The sequence below is a fragment of the Pogona vitticeps genome, chromosome 6 (assembly GCF_051106095.1).
Source record: "Pogona vitticeps strain Pit_001003342236 chromosome 6, PviZW2.1, whole genome shotgun sequence".
Classification (NCBI taxonomy): Eukaryota; Metazoa; Chordata; class Lepidosauria; order Squamata; family Agamidae; genus Pogona; species Pogona vitticeps.
The window spans coordinates 19,705,020-19,729,154 of NC_135788.1; the positions used below are offsets into that span (position 1 = coordinate 19,705,020).

General features: G+C 38.3%; 1 long non-coding RNA gene across 1 annotated transcript; it reads left to right on the forward strand.

Annotated features, from left to right (window-relative positions):
- LOC140708110 (uncharacterized) lies at positions 1-23,828 on the forward strand. Its single transcript, XR_012088247.2, has 3 exons — positions 1-281; positions 736-791; positions 20,089-23,828. It is a non-coding gene; the product is annotated as an uncharacterized LOC140708110 (long non-coding RNA).
- The last annotated feature ends 307 nt before the right edge of the window (positions 23,829-24,135 follow it).

Consider the following 24,135-nt stretch of genomic DNA (forward strand, 5'->3'; position numbering starts at 1 on the left):
GGAACCGAAAGAAGAGGAAGGAGAACTCGAGAGCGGAGGAAGAAACGCCGCTTCTCTCCGCCGAGCTCCCTTCTTCCCGCGGGCACCCCAACTGCCGCAGCCTGGATCAAAGATGCTGGAAAGAGGCAGGCGATCGCGCGGCCGCCCCGGTGCCCTCCACGAAAGAAGGGCAGGGGCGGGCAGGGCCGCGTTGCGGGGGCTGGGGCTGGCTGAGCTGCTGGACTCTACTAGGGAATGAAACCCGAACCCGCCTTGCCTTGAAGGCCGTGGCACCGAAGCTGGTTAGCATGTTCCATTGATTTATGTGGGTCTGTTGTATGCATGACTAACAGGGCAGTGTTTTCAGCAATGTCTACTCAGAATGTCATCCAAATGGTGCTAATGTAGGATTGTAGGCAGTCTAACCCATTGTTTCCAACCATACTGAGCCCAGACATCCCCAAGAAGTTGTAAGTGCCTTTCCACTGCTGTTTTCCTTTCTTTAATACAGTTAAATAAATATTGGTCCAGCAATATAGTAATATATTAATGGAGTCATAAGGGAGGAAATCTGTAGGTACTGGAACATGGGAAACAACTGCTAGAAGTTGTGCAGACAAGAGGCAGCTTGAATATATTTATTGCCCGAAGAAATGCTTATTTGGAATAACACAAATATTGGAAAGAAATTGAATGTTTAATATTATGACAGCTTTCTAATAACACCAACTGTTTCTTTTTTTTTCTTTTCTTTAGAATCAACTCACATAAAATAAATGACTGGAATAAATGTAGCTGCAGTCTTAATCCAGGTACTGTACCAGGAAAAATAACAATATCAGTGTAATGGTTTGAAAATGCTGTAGGTCTGTATGTTATAGTAAACTCACAACCCTTCTGGGCTTTTTCACATCCACTCCAGAAGTATGTGCAAAATTATAATAGTTTGAGAATGGAATCATCATAGCTATATGCTGTTGAATAATGGATATCAAGAGTTTTCCTCCCTGCTTTTTGCTTCTGTTTGGAATGTCACTGTGGATCATGTCACTAAGCATAGATACCAGTTTTATCAGAACTTGAAGGAGGCCTGGAATGAATGCCTACAATTCAGATATAAGCTGAAATCCTACTCCACCCCTCTGGTAACCCGGGATATCAAAAATTGCTTCTAGGTGAAATTATGATTGGGCTATAATCCTTTCATATTAACATGAGAGTAAGTTCTATGCAATGTAGTTAGGTTTACCTCTGCTCTGAGCTTGGAAAAGCTACCTTTCTGAGGATAATTCAAGAATCCACAGACAGTAGGGCTGGTGGCCATGCTGGTTGGGGTAGTCTGAAAGTAGCAATCCTAAACCTAAATATTCAAAGTTTTGCTTCTAAATAGATATGTATTGGATTACACTACGTGCTTCTTTAAAAATCCCATTTTCAATACTAAAAGAGAGCTATTTGGCTGAATTTAGTTCAATGAAAAAAAAAAGCATTCTTAGAGATCATAATCTAGAATCTGCATTTCTTACTCTAGAATATAAGGACCAGACAAGCTGTTTAGGTATTTATTTTTTAAAATGTTTAAATAAAATTGAATCAGCCCAGTGGGTAGAAACAACAAAGCCCAAAATTAACATTGTTCTGAAAGGCTTGCTCATGGATATTCTTTCTGTATTTCTTTTTTTCTTTTTTTCTTTTTTTTTTTTTGCTAGTTAATGTTTTGCTTTCCTTGGACCAGTGCCCTTTCTGAATAAGCTTGGCACAACAACATGGAGAAAGCTCCAAAAGAGATTTTCATGATAGTGTGGATATCTAAAGGCTGCATTATATACCATTGACTACAGAGCAATGTGCCAGTACCACTACACTGCACTCACAGCACAGTCTTATGTGTGCCAACTCAAAAGAAAGCTCTGTTGGAATCAGTAAAATTTACTGCCAAATAAATGGAAATAGGTGTGTGATCTACTGACAATATCAGAATCTTAAAAATGGGCCAGGTTATGCAGCTGCAAGCTTGTGCAATTTTTCCAGTTACATAAGTTCCATACTTTTCTAGTTAATTGTTCCCAGATAATAATTCTGTGCTGCCTCAACACCTGTGTATTCCGCCAGCAAGTCATTTTTCCAAAGTTCATTAGGAGACTTCATTCTAGCTTGTAAGAATTCCAGAAGATGGAGAACTGTAAACAGAGATGGTTGAATACATTATCTTCAAAAGGAAACATTAACTTTTTGCTCTTACAAGGATAGCTGTTTCATTCTCAAGATACAATGAACAATGCTTTGAACATGTAGAACAAACTTATGATGTCATGTAAAGAGTATGAGCTTGACTGGAGAGGACTTGGCTGAGTTTTAGGAATGCTTTAAGGTTCAGTGGGGAAGGTCTCCTTGAAATCAATAGAAGCTCAAAATTCCTGGATTGTTAAATCTTCCCAAGGTAAGAAGCCATTTGTTGCTGTGAGTCCAAAGTATTTAGGATGCAAACAGTAGAGATGGAAAGACCAGTGAAAGCTGCTACTGATAATATATTTATTGCGGAAGAAGGAGAGAGAAGCACAATGATCAAATAGATAAGGGAAAAACAGTAAAATATATTTTATTATGGGCAAAGCTAAACCATATATAAATATGATGAATTATAAAAATAGTAAAAATATTGTTTCCTCACTGTATTTAAGAGGTGAATATTTGCAGATTTATAGCCCTTGGGCAAAAATTGTGTTCTTTTTGCTATACTTTTCCCCCACCCCAAAAAGCACTTTTCCTGAAACTAATCTAAATAAATGGCTTGGGGTCTGCAGTTTGAATATTGTGGTAATAAAACTGGGATAAAGGATTATGGTGGTGGTATGTTAAAGTGTTGCTTGCAGGTAGATTTCTAGATTTGTTTGTTTTTTATGTTTGAAGGAGAAGCAAAGTAGCAGTCACTGCTGAAGCCAATGTAGCATTTTCTTTATAGTCATTACTATTTTGGAATTTCACTTTTAAATGGCTGTGGTCAAATAAGAGATGAAGATAAGCTTTGAGGTCTAAAATGATAGTTATTCTCTATATCTTCATAAGCATTTTTTAAAAAGAAATAATAATAAATTATACATTTTCCCAGGCAATATACACAGAATCTTTCCATCTGTTTTATATCTACATTAATGGATTGGTCAGGCCAAATTTACCAATTTATGAGTCAAGATAACTTCCAATGTTTTTATTTCTATAAATACATGAAACATGCACTCCAGATGTCTAGATTATTTTCACCCTTGCAATATCATCTTATGTTTTGTAAGAATATAAAAACTGTTTTGTTGATTAAACTATTTAATCCAATCTTCTGCCTCCAGAAGTAGCAAGGATAGGTCTAGGCAGCTAATGAAATCCAGCATGCTTAAGATGGTATTTCCTGAGAATGTTGTTCAGAGGTATACTACCTCTGAACAAAGAAGTTCCATTTTTGATCTTGACATTGCAGATAGACCTCTGATAGCAGCAAACGATGGTCAGTTATGAGTTCTCATTAAAATAATAATGCATTTAGCACATTTTAGCAGAGATGGGCCATACATGCTGGAATTTGCTAGTAATTTTAGTCTAAAAAGTAAAGTTTCCCATTTCTACATTTTAAATTAGAAAACTGTGCATTTTAAGAGAAAACCCTGTTGAAATCAGTAGAACTTATCTCCTTAGAGAATATGTTTAACAGGATTGCATTGTTACTACAATTCTGTGTGATATGCTGTCAAGTTGGAACTGACCTGGCTATCCTAATATCCATACCTTTCAAAGTAAATAAAATATTTAAAGAAAAGTTTTACCATCTCCATTATGGCCAGAGAGTTTTCATAGCTGAGCATGGATTCGAACCCGCATCCTCTGGGTCCTAATCCAGCTCACTGGCTACCACACTCAGTATCTGCACGTTCTACAGAATAGTGCATCTAAATTCTTACATATTTCCCAGGTTATCAATGGGTAATTACTAAGTGTTTACAACTGGTTAAATTTGACAAGCAATTATATATAATTAATGCACAACATGGGGTATTGGGTTGGCTGATGTTGAACTCTGTTCCAACAAGATTGGTTGCAAATTTGTTTGTAGCGAAATATAGAAGAACTCTCATATTACCGAGAAAAAAGTTAGAGATAAAAATAAATTTGGTTCACATAATTGTAGTATATCTCTTTCCTCCCCTTTCATTCACTCATCTATACTTAACTACTCAAGTATATTCTGATTTGGTTAAAACTCTTTAAGGTTAAGGAAATGTTCTTATTTTAGCCATTATTTATCTTGTGCTTCTTTTCACGGTTCCATGCCAATAGTTGCACCTGGGGTTTCTCCAGCACATGTGATTCCAAGAAAAGATGCATCCATGTTATGCAGAGTCACTTCTAAAGGCCTCTATTCTGATTCTCTCTTGCATCCAACCCATTTTTATTATTATTTCAGTCTCTAATTATTGTTTGTCTTTATAACCGTCATAGGCTAGGAATCTGGGACAAAATGCTTTTCTCATTTCAGGCTCCTCAAATGAAAAGAGGCATAGGAATTATTATTATTCACTGGACTAAGTTTTGCTGAAAATGTAATAATTATTAATTTAATGTTGAAAGAAGATAAGCTTTGCTGCATTAAAGTTTTATTAATAGACAAAAGGGTGGTTCAGTTTCCAAGAGCCAAGGGGTTTGTGAAAGTTATGGACCAGCTGGACAGTTAAAAAACAGCCCCTTCGACATGCATTTTGAGTGGCTGAGCTGCCTTTGGCAATTTTTAGTAGAAGAACTTGGGATAAATGTGGAACAGCAGCTGGCTACAAGATGTTAACAACCTTCTTAATGATTTCAGAAGTCTTTGTCTTACATGAGAGTAGGCCACTGCAGATAGATGGCAACCTTGCAATTTCTTTGTGTGGGGTCTTAGGCTTTACCTTAGCCAAGCAGTCAAAACCTGAGAGGGGAATGTCACCAGAAAAGGATTGACCATTTATGTAATTTTTAGTGAGCTCAAAATATAAGTATAATATATCACTTAAGTATAGGTTAGAAGAGAATTTTTAACTGTTGATTTTGTATCTGATGGCAGCAGCAAAGCCTTACCAAAAAAGAAATAACCCATACTTCTCTTCAGATGAGTAAATCTGAGTTGATTAACTGATTCTGCAAAATCTTTGTGCGGAAGGCAATATCTTAATTCTGTTGATCAGGAACTTAACTGAGTCATTCTCCATTGCCTTGAAACCTTTTCCCAATTTCAGTTTGTTCTTCCCCTAGGATCTTACTAGAGAAACTTGTGATTTGCATATTGTTCCTGACCCTTAAGCAAATTATTCATTTAGCAGAAATAATTTCTTAGTTGTACTTTGTAGTGTAGCTTTTTAGGATTATTTTCTCAATTTCATATCAAGCCCTTTCCTGAAGACGTTCTGCCTATTAGCTTCTCATGATTTCTGTCCTCTCTTGAAAAATATTGGAGGTCAGATGTCTCAAACAATAAACATTGCAAAGGTAACGTGTGTGTGTGTGTGTCAAAATGACTCCAACTGAATCAGCCATTTAGGTCCCTCTAATTTCAAACTTAAATACAGTGATTTATGTTTAAGTATTACATTAATTGAGATGATTCTGCATCGCCTCTTTCCCAAATAACTTAATTGGCTAAATTACAATCAAACTGTTAATTCTGGTCTCTGGTGAAACCATAGTTCTGGTGAAAAGGACATCATGAGGTCTGTGTTACATTATTGCTTTTCTAAAGTATTCTGCAGTTGGCAATTTAGTCAAAATAATATAGATCTGATTTATCAGTGATTACTCAGCTTTTACAGAAGCTAGCTAGAATAATTATTAAATTCCCAGGAAATTACTAAAACCATTTTTGGAGTGCTGAATTATTTTAAAAGTAAATTGAGAGAGGTATTTCAACCAAAACAAATAATACATTTCCTGTGTGTCACTTTTAGCACAGGGAAATAGTCTAAATGTACAAAAAGATTACATAATTTTAAATGCACCCTTAAAAATTATTTCTAAATACAAGATTTGATCAAGATCTGGTTGGTTGAAGTTATGTATAAAGTTAGTCAGTCATAAATATGTTTTCTTAATTTTGGTGGGAATTATGTGTATCTGCCTTAGTCTTGATCATCTAACACATTCTTTTCTCTCAACAACTTATAAATCAAGAGCTAAAAAACCTTGTAAAAATGGCAGGTACACACAAACATACTCACAAGAATATGCATTAAAAGAAAATAGTTACATTCATTCCAAAGCACTAAAAACTCTGAGAAATACAGCAGCTATGTTTAGGAATTCAGCTTCTGAGGAGAGTGGTTTTTTTTAATTTCGAGAGTGATTTCTCTGTCTAAGCAACAAATAACATTTTTATTGATGTTTCTTCCCTTTTATTCTGGTTCTCTTAAAATCAATGGTATTCTGTCAGTTTTATCAGTAGGGAAAAACCTCAAGTCTCAGGCTGGCTCTAAAAGGCTGTAAATATTTCTTATGGATTATTAAGAATACACCTGTTCACATAATCTTAGATTTTCTACAATGTACCCCCTGGGTTTTTTTTTCCCAAACCAATGCAAATTATTTCATCATTTATATCTTCTTAATATTGACTTAGGCCCAGGCTAAACAAGCTATAGCTAGTTGGATAGCTCAGTAAGATAATCTGGCTGTGGATTTAGAGATTGAGAGTTCCGTTTCAGATAGAGCCAGCCTATGTGGCCTTGGGGAAGCTGCACAGTCCCAAGAAGCCCAAAAGGAAGGGATGGTAAACCATGTCTGAGTACATACTCTACACCTAGAAATCCCTTAAAAAGGTTGCTATAATTAATAATTAATGATTGTTATTATTAAGTGCATAGCCTCAGATTATGAGGGATATCTAAATTTTAAAAACTGAATAACTTATTGAAATTTATTGATAATTCAGTAATTATTAAATTATTAATAAATATACTAAGTAGTTTCCTGAAAATAATAAATTACTTTTCTAAAATTTTGCAAAATGAGAATATGACACTGTTTTGGATAATGATACAAGCATCATCTTGTTTGAGGTATATTCAACTTCTAATTTATATTTATAGTAACAAGGGTGTAGCCTCATTAAATGGAGTGGGAGAAATATCACACAATTCAAGTGTTGGCTTAAGCTGCTGTCTTGTGTTCCGATGTTGAAGCACTGAGTATGGGTCTAAAGCAGAGTTTCCTTGTGTACATGCAGATGTTTCCACTGGTAGAATTGGTGACTTGTATTATACAACATATGCAAAGTATTTTTTTGTTTCTTTGTTTTAAAATTGGCCTTTCAGCCAACATGGGAGCTGTATATTCTTCCTTGTTCTTAGATGTTGCTATTGTAATTCTAAATAAAACAGGAAAGATAACCATGGTGACTTCAGGTACTTTTTAAATGGGTCTACTCTAGTTGCAACTTACTACACTTAGCAATAGGACTTCAGCCTATATATATACAGTATATATCCTGGCACACTGGACCTTTGCACAAAATGGCAACCATACAAAAGTACTGGCATACCCAACATTCTGGGTCCACTACAATTTGGACTGTTGTACCCACTTTATTGAAATGACTCCACCTAACCATAAAGTGTTGTGACTTGGCGCTATCTCTCTTCCATACCTTTCTTTCCCCCACACCTTAACAGGAGGAGCGAGCGGCTGTAGGAGTTAGTATAACTCCACCCGGTCCTAGTATAAATGCTTTTAATCGTATTAATCTTTTATTACTTTTGCTTCTCTTTCTCCATTCTCTATTTCCCCTCTATCAGAGATTTAGTTATAAATTCTCAAGTGTGGAAGTCCTCATGACACATATCTGCACATGAACACTCCACATGTATATCAAAGAACAGCAATATATACCTGACTTTTTTTTGCACCTTTGCAATTTTTTCCTTTTTCACACAGACTCTGGCTTTAGCACAACAAACTCTTCCCTGAGAAGAGGACATACTGCTCCAGCACTTCAAAGATTCCAACTTAACAGTTCTGTATCAGCCCACAGCTGTTTAGCACTAGCTAATTACTTTATCTGTTGCCAGGATGTTGATGTGATCAGTACTTTGAATGTTCTTCACCAGTGTTCATATAAGAATATAATAGTCACTTTCTGTATCCCATTTTACTCAGATCCCATCTTCTCCACCATGTGGCCTCCATAGTGTACTCCACAGCTGAAAGTCTGTTGCTTAGTATAGTAAACCACAACTATAAAAGGTCCATTGAATCAATAGAATTTACAAAGCAGTTGACTCACAAATCCCCACTAACTCAGTGGGTTTACTCTAACTGCAACTGTCCTATGGACAGGATTTCAACGCACGGGTTTGAAGATATGGATGATAATAATGATTGTGTGACATCAGGTCAGTTCTAACATGGTGACTCTTTCTAGGGTTTTCCAGGTACAGAATATACAAAAGTCATTTACAATTTCCTTCTTTTTGGGGGTGGTGGTGCGTGCCCTGGAATTGTGCAGCTTGATATGGATATTAAACCATAAATCTCCATGTGAAAATAAATCTTTTAATTTTAAAGATGTCATAAAACTTTGTTATTTTGTTTAGTTATATATGCACAGATAGACTAACATGGCTACCTCTTTGAAAATTACCAGTTTATTAGTAACACCATGACAACAGTCCTGTCCACAGTTGCCTGGAAGTAATGTCTACAGAATTATGTGGTTCTTAGGTATGATTGAATAGAATAAGCCTGGAAATCAGACTACTGTATATGTACAAAAAAAATCAGATAGATGAAATACAACCACTGATCTTGTAAAGGTGTGCTGCCATTTAAAGTCCTAGTATAAACAAGGTGTCCCATTAAAGAAAGAAGTACACCCTTTTTGCTTAGTTATTTTGTTCAAGCAAGAGCAAAATCTGAAAGCCCCATTATAATTTCATAATTTCTGAAAAGAAACCAAGAGTATCCCACATTTACCTTCTGCTATGACCTTTAATCCGTGCTGTTTGACTAGAATTTACTGCATAGATTTCAAATTACACATCATGGGGATCAGATTGTGTTCATCCAAGGCTTCATACAAAAGTCAGATACAGAGCTTAGTTGCAAAAAGCTGAAGTTTTCATGAAGCTGTTTAAAATTAATTAACAAAAACTGCGGTCTGTTCTAGAGAATTCAAGAGTTTTCCTCATGTTGGTCTTTAAAATATATCTTTGTTCTATCATCTTGAGAATACTTTTAAAAGTAAGACATTTTAGCCTAATTTACTGCTCTACTAATTACTGTCACTGGGTTTTTGCAGTTTTGATTGTTGCTTGTTTTTGAAGCGTTTTAAAATTACTTTGGGGACTGAACATGACAGAAAGGTGGGTCAATTTATATTACGAAAGTAAGTTCCACTAATTGATTCTGAAAGTTCCTTCAGTTTCAGTGTGATTTCTTATGTAGCATGAAGAACTGCCAATCAAGCAAAACAAACACAAAACTAACACAGTGTATAGATCTCCTTGTGCTGTCATTTAGAAATTTGCCTTATCATTTATGTTACTAGGAGCCTTGCCAGATCAGGTCAAATCCCTATCTAGCCTATTCCCATGGTTGTCACCCAGATGCCAATGGGAAGTCCACAGCAGGACATGAATGCAAAATATAACCATCCCATTCTACTGTACAAAGTTATATTGTCTCTGTTCTGGAGGTGATGTACAGCTACAATGACTATAAGTCACTGACAGACAGTTATTATCTTCTGAGTCTCTAATCCAGTAGTCCCCAACCTTGGGCCTCCAGATGTTTTTGGACTACAACTCCCAGAAGCCTTCACCACCACCTCTGCTGGCTGGGATTTCTGGGAGCTGAAGTCCAAGAACATCTGGAGGCCCAAGGTTGGGGACCACTGCTCTAATCCACATTTAAAGTCAGCCAAATTGGTGGCTATCACTGCATGTTATAGTGAAATAATCTAATAATGTCTGATAACTAGTGTTTGATATACAGTCATATACCTTTTCTCCATAAAGTTAGATTTATGTGTGACCCTTCTGTCTGCTAGAGAGTGAAGTTATCCCTAGTTAACTTCACTCCCTAGAGAGAGTGAAGTTATCCCTAGTTAAACTGCAATTATAACATAATGTGTGTATAACAATAGCATCGTTACTGGAAAAATGAAATTGCTATGGGTAGTAATAAATAATTCTTGTGTAATTTTCACCACTTTGTAAAAAGATTCCATATCTTATTTGCTTTTTTATAACAAGGAAGAGAACAGTACCAAGCTTGAGAAATATTCGGCATAATTAAAAACATGCAAATATATTGCCAGACTTTCTTCTTAATCAGAGACGTATTAGCTCGGACCTGACATTCTTAATATACTGGCTTCTACACCTGGAGATCATTGAAAATTTTTGTATTCTTCATATATTGTACTAATTTGAGCACCCCAAATTTCTTACCAATTTATAGTGGCGAACCTAAACAGGAAGTGAACAAGTTTAAAATATTCCTGGCAAACGTAGGTGGTAAGATTTGCATCATTGATGGCACAGTTGAGGGCATGAAAAAATTTAGCTGATTTGATATGGACTGTATTAATTGCTTTAAATAGAATATTGGTTATTAAATACTGTTAGTGGTTCATTGTCTGATTTTAGATCTGTCTTTCCTTCTGCTATAGCTATCTGTTTGACTGTTCCTAACAGTTCTTTTTTTAAAAAAATCATCCTATGACTCTGATGGGTTAAATAGAAATACTTGTATCCAGCTATGTGAAATCCAAACTATCCCCCTCAAAACCAGGACATTAGCTGGACTAATAGCTAGCTTAAATAATGCCAGATTGCAGGAGCTTTTTCAGCTGCTGAGATAATATATGCAAAGCGCTTTCACCATTTAAAAGGTGTTATATAAATGCAAAGGGCTAATAGCATTTATTACCATTAAACAATAATGATGCCTTGGAAACAAGATGATTTGTTCAATTTATATTCGGTGAAGGCATAACTTGGTTGATGAATATGGTAATGAAGAATAGATCAGTTTCAAATCCCTCTGGGATTTGGGTCAATCGTTGAGCACCATAGGAGACTAACCCCACTTCTTAGCTGCAGAGGCCCAATGATGTGAGGATGATTAATATGTGCTCCAAGCTTGCCTACCCCCATAACATAATGTCCAGGTTGTGGGCTCACCAGTCTGACAGGTGCTGGATTCCCATTATTTCCCCCTACCCACCCATATCTACATTTTGATTCTTTGCAAACCATGTTAATAGCAAACCAATTGACACCTTTCATTTCCGGTGTTCTTATTAGTTTCCTTGGCTTCTCTTTCATTCCATTTCCTTTCCCTAATACAGTTTTGCTGGTGAGGTCAGGTGATTGAGGCATCCCCCCTGCTGCTCCTGCCTGTTTCCACTGCCTGTGAATTAGTTCTTGTGGAGGCAGCATTTCCTGCTAGTGAGTGACAAGAGGTGCTGTATCTGCCAAGATGAATTCATTTCTCTCCCTCCCCCCATCCCTCTCTCCTTTCTTCTTTTTTCCTTCTTTACCACCTTCTCTCTACCTCTCCTTTGTTTTTAATTGCTATCTCTCTCTCTTCCTTACAATTTCTCCCTCCCTCCCTCCTTCCCTCCCTCCATTTCTCAGTCCCCTTCTCTCCCCCCCCCCCCATCCTCCTTTGTATTCTTTCATTCCCAGCAGGGCTCATGCATACAAATTGACCCCCTCCCAGCCAGTAATGTGACCAAAGCTCTTTGTGGCTCCTACAATCTCTATGGTAACTGTTCGGGGGTGGATGGGTGGGAGTGTCTCAAGAGTGGCAGTAGACCTAGCACTTAGGCCCGGCTATTGTTGTTCTTGCTTAAATAACGGAGAGCATCCCTAGGGATCACCTGACCACTCTTTCAAAACAACAACAACACAGCTCTCACAATGGGTATAAATAGCTGTAAATCTCAGCAGTAAAACTACCAGATTTCTGTATGAAACTGTTTGGAGTTTGATGAGTATTATGTTTGAAGGGTTGTCTCAAAGATTGGCTAGAAGATGGCTTGTCTTCAATGCTATATTTTCTTGACTAGTACATATACTAATCATTATATGGAAAACTCCTTCTACTGATGTTTATTCTCATTCTAGAGACACAGGTTGCACTAAAAAAAAAACCACATAGATGTGTATCACTGCAACAAGCAACAACTGTATTTCTGAAACTGTTACTGGGGACATATTGTCATAAAGACATCAAGGCAATACGCCCAGCAGTTCAAGTGATTAAACTACAGTATTTCTAGATCAGACCAGCATAGCTTCATCAACCAGGTCTCCTTAAAAGTCAGAGCCAAGACAATATATAACAGTGTAAATCACTCTTATTTCTTCTTATTTCTTCTGTACTGAGGACAGAGAGAGGCTTGGAGGCATGAATGTCAGCCTGGACTATCTAATTAATTCCAAACAAGAAAGCAGCAGTGTAGAGTCATAGAAATAAAGTAAAACCCAAAATCTGCAAAATAGGCAAGGTTCTAGGTTCTCCAGAACACTATATCAGGTTACACAGTTAAAAAAACAGCCCTCGAAAATACTTTCCCTAACATCTAGCAGATTCTTTATTGAGAACTTGGAAAGTTGTATATTGTGTGAATTTACAGCTGAGTCACTGAAATGCCCTTACTGTAGAAATATGGGTGCTGTCATAGTTTTAAAACACCTCTATGTCCTACTACTGGAGCTACTGAACCTGTGCTAAGAGTGTGATGTTCATGTTGCCTTCAGGTAGTCTGGTTTCTTATCTAGAGAAACAAGGAGGCTAAACATTTACCTGTTCCTCCCTGTTAAATAGGGCTGGCTTCATCCTGGTCATGAAGCTGAAGGGAGCAGCAAGCTTAAGCTGGTGTGTGTGTGTTATTGAATCTACTGTCTATAGGGAATGAAGGCAAACAAGCAAGCACTAAGCGTTTTTAACCTTTTCCCCTTCTTGCAAGTTATGCAGGTTGTTTAGGTACTAACCGTGGAGAGACACTTACTTACTCACTTACTCATTCACTTACTCATTCACTTACTTACTTACTTACTTACTTACTTACTTACTTACTTACTTACTTACTTACTTACTTACTTACTAATTAATTAGTATCCCACTCCCATTAGTGTCACATCACTGCTCTGGTTGGGTTACAGAAAACAACAATAAAAACAGAAATATTAAAACCAATAGCAATAACCCTTTCAAAAAAAAAAAAACCCAAACATCACTTCCATTAGTTACCTTTAAAATGTGTTTTTAAGTTGCAAGTTGGATGCCATTTAGTCTAGATAAAGATAAATGTTATTTTGGGGAAAATCAAAGGCACTCCTTCCTTCAGGATACTATTCATTTCTCAGGTAGGCCCACTAGCTACCACTAACAATGTCTAAGAGAAACCTCAATACTGTATGTGAAAGGAGAAAAGAGATACCTTTCCTCAAAACACATAAAAAGAAGTGAGTTAGGTGAAATAAAACTTATCCATCTTTAAGGTGCCGCAAGACTCTGTTTCTTTTGCTGCAACAGGCCCATCTGGACATAAGTGAGTGAATAATATGGAATAATATGGCTGCAAAAAATAGTTCTTTTAATAATTAAAAGAAATAGCAAGTTTCCATTTATTCCTCCTCAAGATCACTTCATATGGATGAGTTAACCCACAATCAATCCTTAACCAGTTTCTCACATAACAACGACAGTAAAATGGAGATACATGTACATCACTGTAATACTTGCAGAAGGAGGCTGAGAGGACTGTCATTTGTACAGTATTAGCAATTTGCAGGGATGTTGGCAATTCTTTGGTACCAGGTCTCAAGTCTGAGTCTTTGATACCAAGTCCAAAGTCCGAGTCCGAGTCTTTGGTACCAAGCCTGGCGTCCAAAGCCTCAAGTCCGAGCCCCTATTAAAAACAAGTTTTTTCCCTTGGAAAAAAGGGAGGGAATGGGTGGGTTCCGAGTCAAGAGTTGAGGTCAAGTAATTGAAAAAGAAACCTGATTTAAGTCGTAGTCGAGTCACTACTGCAATTTAAGTCTGACTTGATAGTGAGTCCCATGACTGGATTCCCCATCCCTGGCAACTTTGGGGACTGAGCTATGTGTTTGAAATTATTCTTGATTAATTGTTATAAATAATAAGATTATGTCTTTATGTATACATGAGATTTCATCTGAGAATTACTTGTCAATATCATGTCCCTCTGAGTTCAACTAATGTAAGTTTCATTGATTTCAATGGGTCTACCTCACAAACAATTAGACTTAGATTCAACTCATTGTGAATCTGAAAGAAAAATGTAAGGTGTATTCTCGAACGCTTTCATGGCTGGGATCTGATGGCTGTTGTAGGTTTTTTTTGGCTGTTTGGCCATGTTCTGAAGGTTTTTCTTCCTAATGTTTCACCAATCTCTGTGGCTGGCATCTTCAGAGGACAGAAGTTAGAACTGTGTTCACCAGACCACAGATAGAGTTGTAGCTCCTGTCCTCTGAAGATGCCAACCACAGAGACTGGCAAAAGATTAGGAAGAAAAACCTTCAGAACACAGCCAAACAGCACAAAAAAACTTACAACCAAAAATGAAAGGGTTAGGATTTTCCTTCACATAACTTTTTACCTTTCAAAAACAAACAAACAAAAAATCAACAACAAGCCAGCTGTGGGAAGCATCTACAGTTGCAATACTGACTCACTCTAAGTGAGCAGAACATGCCTATTCTGCATCCCGTCTATTAGAAAGTCTGGCAAACTATTTTATATTTTACCTATGGGATAGAATCTAAACTTTCTTCTTTTCCTATGTTTGTTTTATTCATCCCAGGTTGGCATTTGCACTTTAATACCCGATATCACTGTAAGAAACATAATATTTATTAGGCAATTAAATTTTATTGCCTCCACCACTGCTGGAAAAAAAAACCTATTAGTAAATCCACAGAATATTTCATTGCCCTGTCACATACCACAAACCATATGGTTTTCAGCATTTGGGTTTTTTTTTAACCCTGATCTTTAATTAAGATAATTAATAAACACCAGTTCTGCTAAAATAATCTACAGATAATGGTGCTGGTTAATGAACTGTATTGCCCTTATATGCAGACTGTTTCACAAGAGACAGAAGTGAAACGGTTAACATTGTGGGTATTTAAGTGGTCATAATTAGCAGTCTATTAAAATGAATAGGAGAAGTTCTCAATTTGGATGGCTATTGTTTCATTCTCTGTACAGTATTTGCAGACTCAAGGAGGCACAATGATTCATCATTTGTGGGATTTGTTTGTTTTAAAACACTTAGATGAACATATTAAAATGAAGGGTAACGTTAAATAACTATTTAAAAAGAAAAATAGTATTTGAGTGTTGCTTGGTTGGTTAATTAATTAATTCATTCATTCATTGCAATCAAAGCTTGGAAATTTTACTTTTTTGAATTACAGAATCCCCCAGCTAGAAGGAGAAGAAGTCATGCTGGATGAGAGGGGTGTCCTTGAAGTTGTAATATCAAGTATTAACATTTTTTTTTAAAAAAATAACTTTTCCACGCCCTGCTTAGAGCACTGCATAAGAAGCAGCATTATCCCAAAGTGCATTGACTGTTTAGCCCACCATTGTCAACTCTGACCACCAGCAGCTTTTCAATGTCTCAAGTAAGACTTTCTGTGTTACCTGCTATATGATCAGTTCTTCTTGCTGTAGATTGTACCTGCTTACTTTCTACATGCAACAAATGCATTGTTCCACAGAGTTTTGCTCTCTCCCACAGAGTCATTCATGGCTTGCTCACTGGAGAACAAAACTACACTACATGTGAGTTGCATTAGCCCAATTGTGACATTCAGGGCCAACCCTTGACTAGAGCAAGCCTTGGACAAAGTGCACTCTACTGAACTCCCTCTTCTCAGTGTACTATTGTAACTTGAAGTAATTCTATTAAAATGTTTTTTTTATTTTGTGATGTTCTTGGATCCATAGACATATGAAGATAAAATTTCAAGCCAAGCTTTGGAGCACTTTTTGGCGCACCAAGGTCTTGGACCTGTTGAGTAAATTTTTTACCCTTTTTTCTTTTGATCAGAAAATCAAATGCAGAACAAAGGCAAACAAAGTAAATATGGAGTTTGAAACACTGCATGATGTTCTATTTTGTCTGCTGTTTTGGTTGGTTTCAGCATTTTTAGCCCGCTTTTTTATCGGAATAATGAAGATGGGAAAGATACATACAACTTTTGTAAAATAAAAGTCAAAATTATCAGATCATAATTACATGGAGAGAGTAAGCCTAGTAGATTACATAGGCGTTGTGGCTGCCATGAACACATGTTGCAATGAAGTACAACAATAGTGTGAAACCAGCACAATTCAAAGTGCTGGTTTTAACCTATAAAGCCCTAAATGGCCTGGGTCTAAGCTATCTCAAATTCCATGTCTCTCATTATGAAGCGACTTGGGTGTTAAGATCATCAGGAGAGGCCTTTCTCTTGATCTTGCCACCTTCACAGATGCATCTGATGCAGACAGAGGAGATAACCTCTGTTGTTGCTCCCAGACTTTGGAACAGCCTCCCACTGGAGGCCAGGTTGGTTCCATCTTTGCTGTCCTTCCACAAGCAAGCAAAGACCTTTCTCTTCAGGCAAGCCTTCCCTCAGTAATTAGCTACCTGTGTGTGATTTTTATATACAATGGTGCCTCAATTTACAAACTTAATCCGTTCCAGAAGATGGGTGTAAATCAAAATGGTCATAAGTTGAAGCACCATTTCCTATTGAAATGCATTGAAATGCAATTAATCCATTCCGGCCGAAGAAAATAAATCACCAAAAAAGAAAAAATCACTGCCAGACCCATTGGAAATGCGATTAATCCCTTCCAGCCAAAGGGGGGGGGGGAAGCAAGCAGAGCATACATGACAGATGGAAATGGGGGGAAAGCAATGCAAAAAGCAAACAGCATGCAAGACAGATTGGAAATGGGGAAAGAGCAATGAAAAAAGCAAATGAAGCATGCAGGACAGATTGGAAATGCAGAAAGAGCAATGCAAAAAGCAAGCAAAGCTTGCAACACAGATCAGAAATGGGGGGAAAAGCAAAGTACCAACAAACAAACAAACCCCAAGGACCCATTGGAAATGGAGGGGAAACACTCCAAAAAGCAACCAAATCCCCAAGACCCATTGTAAATGGAGAGAAGGGGGAACCAAAAACAACAAACCCCAACTCCCATTGGAAATGGGGGGAAAACCCCAAACAAACAAACAAACCCCCCAAGACCAGCACAGCACAGAAACATAACCCCCCTAGCCCAAAACCATGCTGCAAAAACACCCAGAACAGTTTTTTAAAAGCGGAAAACAGCACTTCACCTTACCAGGCAGCCTTCTCCGATCACACACGCGCTAACTTTTGGGGCGAAAGAGCTACAAAGAAGCAGCCTTGTCACCACCTAATCTTTTCCCTGCCTTTTTCTGTTTGCAAGTGGAAGCTCCGGTCACAAGTACAGTGGTGCCTCGCATAGCGAGGTTAATCTGTTCCGGATTAACCTTCGCTATGGCGAAACATCGCTGTACGGAACGTAAAAGCCCATTGAAACGCATTAAACTTAGTTTAATGCGTTCCAATAGGCTGCAAAACTCACCGTTCAGCGAGGTTGCTCCATTGTGGCAGCCATTTTCGCGCCCTCGGTAAGCGAGGGGAGGGCGCGAAAACGCTGCGTGCGGCCATTTCGGGGCTTCCGACGGCCATTTTGGAGCCGCCGAACAGCTGATCCGCTGCATCGCTTTGCGAAGATCGGTAACTGAAACGCTTACCGATCTTTGCAAAGTGATTTTTGCCCATAGGGGCCATCGGTATGCGATCGCTAAAACCTAATCGCTATGCGATTTCGTCATTCTGCGGTGCGCTCGTTAAGCGAGGCACCACTGTAGAAGCAAAATCTTGCTGTCAGAGCTGGTCGTAACTCAAAATGGTCATAAGTACCGACGTTCGTAAGTCGAGGCACCACAGTATGATTGTTATGCATTACTGCTTTGACTGGGTTTTTATTACTCTTTGTGTTTTCCATTTTTCAGAGTGGCATTTTTTTCCAATTGTATACTTACTCTTCTTAGGTTTAATGTTGCCTTTAAATGATGTAAGATGCCTCTTTACTATTGTTCTTAGCTTTAATATTTGTCTTTAATGATGTTAACTAGAGATGGGGGTATTTGTATTCATATACGAATATGAATATCCCCACACAGGGTCCAGCCCCATGGGGCCAGATGGTCCACTCACTGATCTGATGCAGATGTGGATGGCACAATTCTATGAATGGCTCCGCGGCACACGATCCGCTCACCACTCCTGGCAGGAGGACAAGCCTCGCTGCAAGGTTGAAGAGTGGTGAGCGTAATGGGCGCTGCAGAGCCATTAGTAGAATCGCGCTGTTTGCATCCGCGTTGGATCGGTGAGTGGACCGTACAGCCCCATGGGACTGGACCATCGCTAACGCCACCTGTGCAGGGATATTCGTATTCATATATGAATACCCTCATCTCTAATGTTAACCACTGTTGTATACTCATTGTTTCAACTTTAAATATTGCCTTTCACTGTTGTAAGCCACCTTGGGTCCTTCTCAAGGAGAAAGGCGTGGTAAAAACATTTCAAATAATTAATTAAATAAATGAAACTACAACAGACATGCTTTCAGTGACCCTCAAACAACCTATTCTATACCTATATTAGGGACTGCACAGGTGATGCAACAATATTTCTCATGAGATAGAGAAGGTCAGCCTTTGTGGGTTGAACTGGAGACATTGCTGTACCGGACAAGAAAAACAAAACAAAGCTGGAAGCAATATAGAAAAGAGAGAGAGAGAGAGAATAATGTTGTGGCTGAAGAAATGGACTGTGCTAAGGAAAGCTCACATTAAAATATAGGACTTAATGTTTTAAGGTGATGCAACATTTTTGTCTCATTCATTCATTGTCTTTGCATCTGTTTTGCTTGTTTTTGTTTCCCGTCTGATATGCTTGCACATGCTAACATAGCTACCTCTTTGAAAATTGACATATTTGTCACACACAAGAACTAAAGAGAAGTAGGCAATAGTAAGTGGCTTAATCAGGCAAACCCTGTGGCCGCAGCTGTCAAAGCAGTGACAAACACACTGAAGATGTTGCTAGTTCAAATCTTTCTTTGCAAAATATTTTACACTTCTTCCACTGCAAGAAAAACATTAACAGGCAGTTGCAACAAGCAAGAGGAGAACAATGCAGTCTGGACAGCAACAACAAGCATGTACCCACAGTTACTGGCTTAAATTCATAAAGGATTTTACTTCCTTCACAAAAGCCATTTTTTTGTTGAAAGGATGATGGTCACTTCTTGGAGATGCTCTAAGAGTTCAAGCTCTTACGGCATCATGACTAGGTGCTCAATGGCAGGAAATTACACCTGGCTTTTAAGAATTAAATAATAATATATAAACGCTAATAGTTTTCAGGGCCTAAATAATAATTAGGTGAGTTTCCATATAAAATAGTGCTCCCCACAAAAGGGAAGATAAAATTAATTTACACATGGATTAAAATGCAAAATAACTATTTCAGTAAAAACCACAATAAAACTTCAAATGTACACTCATGTACCACCCTACTGTCTGTACGCAGGTGCTATATGGAGATAAGCTAAAGGCAATCTTTACTGCCTGCGCAAATTCATAATCTAAAAGGACCTCAGATGCTGCTGCTTCCTGGATACTGTTATGCCCTCTTTGTTGAGGGCACAAGATCTCCCTGGGTGGTGTGTCATCAGAGCAAAGGTCTTGCCCTCTCACTAACCTAGCTAGCAGTCAAGGGAGCTTCCGAGGAAGGCAAACAGGATGCTAAGGATAATTAGGAATGAGATCTAAACAGTAGAGAAAAATCAGTGACATATATATATATCTTTGGACTGTTAAGTTCTTCTGGTCTGTGCAGAACAATTAGCTAGCTCCTGTTATGCACATTAATCCTGTTCATAAGAATGGCATTGCTAATTCTTGATTATTTACCCTGTCTTTCTGTGAGTCTTTCCTTTTGTTTATATTTTTTGCAGACAGCTCATTATGACCTTGAGATCCAGGTGCCATGGATCACCTGGATTCTTCTGGAAAGGTTAGTCTCTTGTTAATATTACACAGAATGAAGATCTAGTTTTCATCACTGCCACCATCATAATCATAATCATCGTAGAACTGCAGAGCTGGAAGGGACTCTATGGATCATTAATTTCAGTCCCTGCAAAGGAGCAATATGTCTTCTCAGCCAAATCTGTTCACTAGATCCTAATGAGAAAGTGCTTAAAGTTTTTCTGAGAGGGCACTGCATTTGCTGAACATTTTGCTGGTGCTGTTGAGCAGTGAAAAGGACAATATCCTTTTCTGGGGACAAAGAAAATAAAAGATGATACCCGGAATTGTGTTCAGAAGAATCTGCTCCTACTGGTACTGACCTTTAAAGCATTACCGTAAATGACTTGGACTTAGGGATGCCTCTTCCCTCATCAATCTCCCCCTGCTCTTAAATTAGGGGAACAGGAATAACTCATTCTTCAAATGAGGAAATAAATGGAATGGTGAGAGTATCCCTACAAAGCCCTGTTTTTAGGGCATTTATAACCTGTGAATTGCCACCGTAATTAATATTCAGCTCTTCAAACGTCCTCTGGTTTATGAACATGGAATATTGTGCTTCTGTACCTACAATTCCAAAAGCTAGAACATGACTCAATATTGTTGCACAATATCATGTCGGTGTTACTAGCAGGAAAATGGGTGCCAGGTTTTGCATAGCAAAGGCCAGCCTGAATGTTGACAAAAACCAATGGCAGCAGTCAAGATGCTCTACAAAATACTTTCTTGTGTTCACTACCATTCGCAAAGTGATACCAGTCAAAGGAAAATTCCTAGAAGCTGACTCCTTTTTTCATCAGTTAACCACTTCTCACCCAGACACAGAGCAATTGTCAGGGCTGTTTTTCAACAAGTGTGAATGGTAGTGAGCAGAAGAGAAATTCTGATGGGGTCTGAGGGTTGATCTTCCCAGGGCCACCCTATCCCCGGAAGGTGGCCATACCATAAGCAGTGAGGTTGACAATCTTGCCAACATCTCCTCTGGAGGTGGAGGATGAGGAAGTGACAGGAGGGGCTTGCCCTTAACATTTGAATACTGTAGTGAGAAATCTTCTATAAGGGATGAGACATGGCAGGGTTGAAAAGATCTGGAACAGAAGAGGGAGACTCTGAGGGTGTAAATGGGGAAGGGAGAGTACAGAAAGGGAAGGCACTAATGGCAACAGGCTGTTGAGGAAGAAGAAGAGAAGGCAGGAGAGGACAGTGAGTGGGAGACCTGGGCGAAGGTTTTAGAGTGGCCCCAGCATGAACCGTCAGAAGAGTTCTTGTAAGGACTCGTGTTTCAGCTGGCTGAAGGAAGCCATAGTACAGAGGAGGCATCAGCAATCCCCTACTGATTCTACCCCAATGCAGCTGTAACAGTGAAGGAGGCAGAATGGACCAGGGGAGAGTTTACCTGATGAGAATCATTTGGTTTTGTCAGTTAAGAAAGGTTGTGCTGAAAAGTATCTGTGACTCCTGCCCATATGTGTGGATCTGTGGAACCCTGTGGCGCCCCTTCCCCACTTAGGTTCTGGGGGCACACAGGGGGATTCTGACCATCACAGGTAACACTGACATGCAGATAGTCCATATGTAAAAGGTAACTATTAAGGATGCTCCTCTGTGCTAGATTGAGACAGCTAGACTGAGACATGGACTACCAGCTTTTGATTTGTGTTGTACTTCTGTTCAGTCAAAGAGGTGTGTTATGCAAATGATTTTTTTTCAATTTTCTTTCTTTTTTTCTTTTTTCATGTGTCAATTGTGTGTTGATTTACATGTATCTATTACACGCCTATGAACTGCTGCTTGCTCTTAAGGCTATGCAGAATAATTAACTCTTATGCCCATGAAATGCATTTGCCTGTTACTGGGTATAGGTTAATGTTTTACAGTTGAATAAAAGGGGCTTCTGACCTCTTCATTTAGATGAGATGAGGGTGCGGTTATCCTTGATGCAATCATCAGCTCATAATGTGGGATTTATTAGGACTGCTGAAGCATCGGTAGTGCATTTGAGACATGTCGAGAATATGCAAGTGTTCTTCTGTAGTACTAATAGATTTTTCCAGGCCTTATGTGACTCAGAGAAAAAATGTCTCCAAATTGTCACTGTATTATGGAAAATAAGTGCTGCCTTATATTAAGTGAAACCACTATCCTTTTACTCAGTACTCTCTAGATTTACTGGTGGTGGCTCTGGCCTATATGGTTCTATATTAATTACCTCTCTCTCTCTAGTCTCCCTGCCTGCCTTCCTGTCTGCTGCCTTGGACCAGTCCAAGATGTTTGCTGTCTAGATAAACTTATTTTTTTAAAAAAATATATATTTCTATTCTACTTTTCTCCTTTAAATGGATCCAAGTGACTTACATCATTAAAATGACAATACTGTACTTAAAAGCTAAAAACAGTGATTATACAAACATAACAAAGAAAAATCAATTCAACCAGTCACTAAGAGGTCTGCCTGAAGAAAAAGGTCCTCATTTGCTTGAAGAAGGACAGCAAATATGGGGCCAACCTGGCCTCCTGTGGGAGGGAGTTCCAAAGTCTGAAGGACAAGATGGGTCCCTTTGCCATACATATACAGAAGCTGGCTGAATTGGTAAGTGAACTGTACTTAACACTGGCAATAAGATATCATTTCCTATTACACCTGAAACAGAAGGGTAGCCCATGGCAGACTGTGACATACACAACTATGTTTTCTGAGAGAAGGAAATAACTGGCATGTTCCTTAGGAACAGCTAGGAGACTATCACTGCTGTTCCCTAGTATTTGCTGCCTGGGGCAGTTGTCTTATTCAGCATACTGTAACTGCTGGGCTTTCAGTTTCAATGCTGGTGTCCTAGCTTGTTCAACTATACTGTAGTTCCCCATGTTATCTAAACTGAGATACAGTACTGTCATTTAAGTACTACTTAGAAACCAGGATATCACAACATGGTCCCAGTTATTATAAGTTTTGTTCGAAGTCTGGTAAACCACAGTTTATCATCTGACTAGGATTGTGATGTTTGATCTTGGTGGATGTACTGATCCTTGTAATTGTCTATTAAAGCAGTGGTCCCCAAACTTGGGCCTCCAGAAGTTCTTGAACTTCAACTCCCAGAAATCCTGGCCAGCAGAGATGGTGGTAAAGGCGTCTGGGAGATGTAGTCCAAGAACATCTGGAGGCCCAAGGTTGGGGACTACTGTATTAAAGTAATCACTATTATGCAGCAATAAAAGTAGATTTCGTGGTATTCCCATAGTATTGTGAATCTAGATCTCTGACCTTAGTGATCAATATAGAAAGCTTCCCCTCTCCTCTTCTATTTCTTGCTGCAAGCTGTGTCACATCTTTGCATCCTCAAAGGTTTGCCTTCAAGTATGTCTTCCCTACTCTATTGTTGATTTTCTGAAATAGATAAAGTATATAGCTGTCTGTTGTCTCTCTTAACCCTCTCTGAGCCGTACTGTGAGCATATGATAACACACCACTTCTTCTTGCTCTTCCAATTTCTGTTGTGAAACTGTGGAATAGTTCCATTATAGATAAAAACATTCTGAGGTAAAAATATTCCTTGGTGTATTGGGAAAGCTACAAGTCAAACCTAAGATAACACTGTGCATTTGGAAAGAAACATATATATGCACTCACATATACAACTTTCAATGTGAAGACAAAAACAAAAACCCGAAACGAAACCCCACACAAAAACAAATGAAAGAGGAAAATAATGTTATTATGAACAGCAATTTAAAAATTACTTTACATACCCTGGATAATATCTTGACAAACTATTTTCTTCCTTCTAACAGATAATTTTTTATTGTTTCTCATCAAATGGGTATGTGTATGGCAGGAATATGTCTTTGATTAACTATAAAACTGCCTCAGAAGGGTATTTGTGTTTACTTTAAAAATTATTCTGCCAAAAAGGGGTGCTTTTTAGAACATAGTATGATCCTCTGGGGAACAGTATGTATGATTACTGACAGAA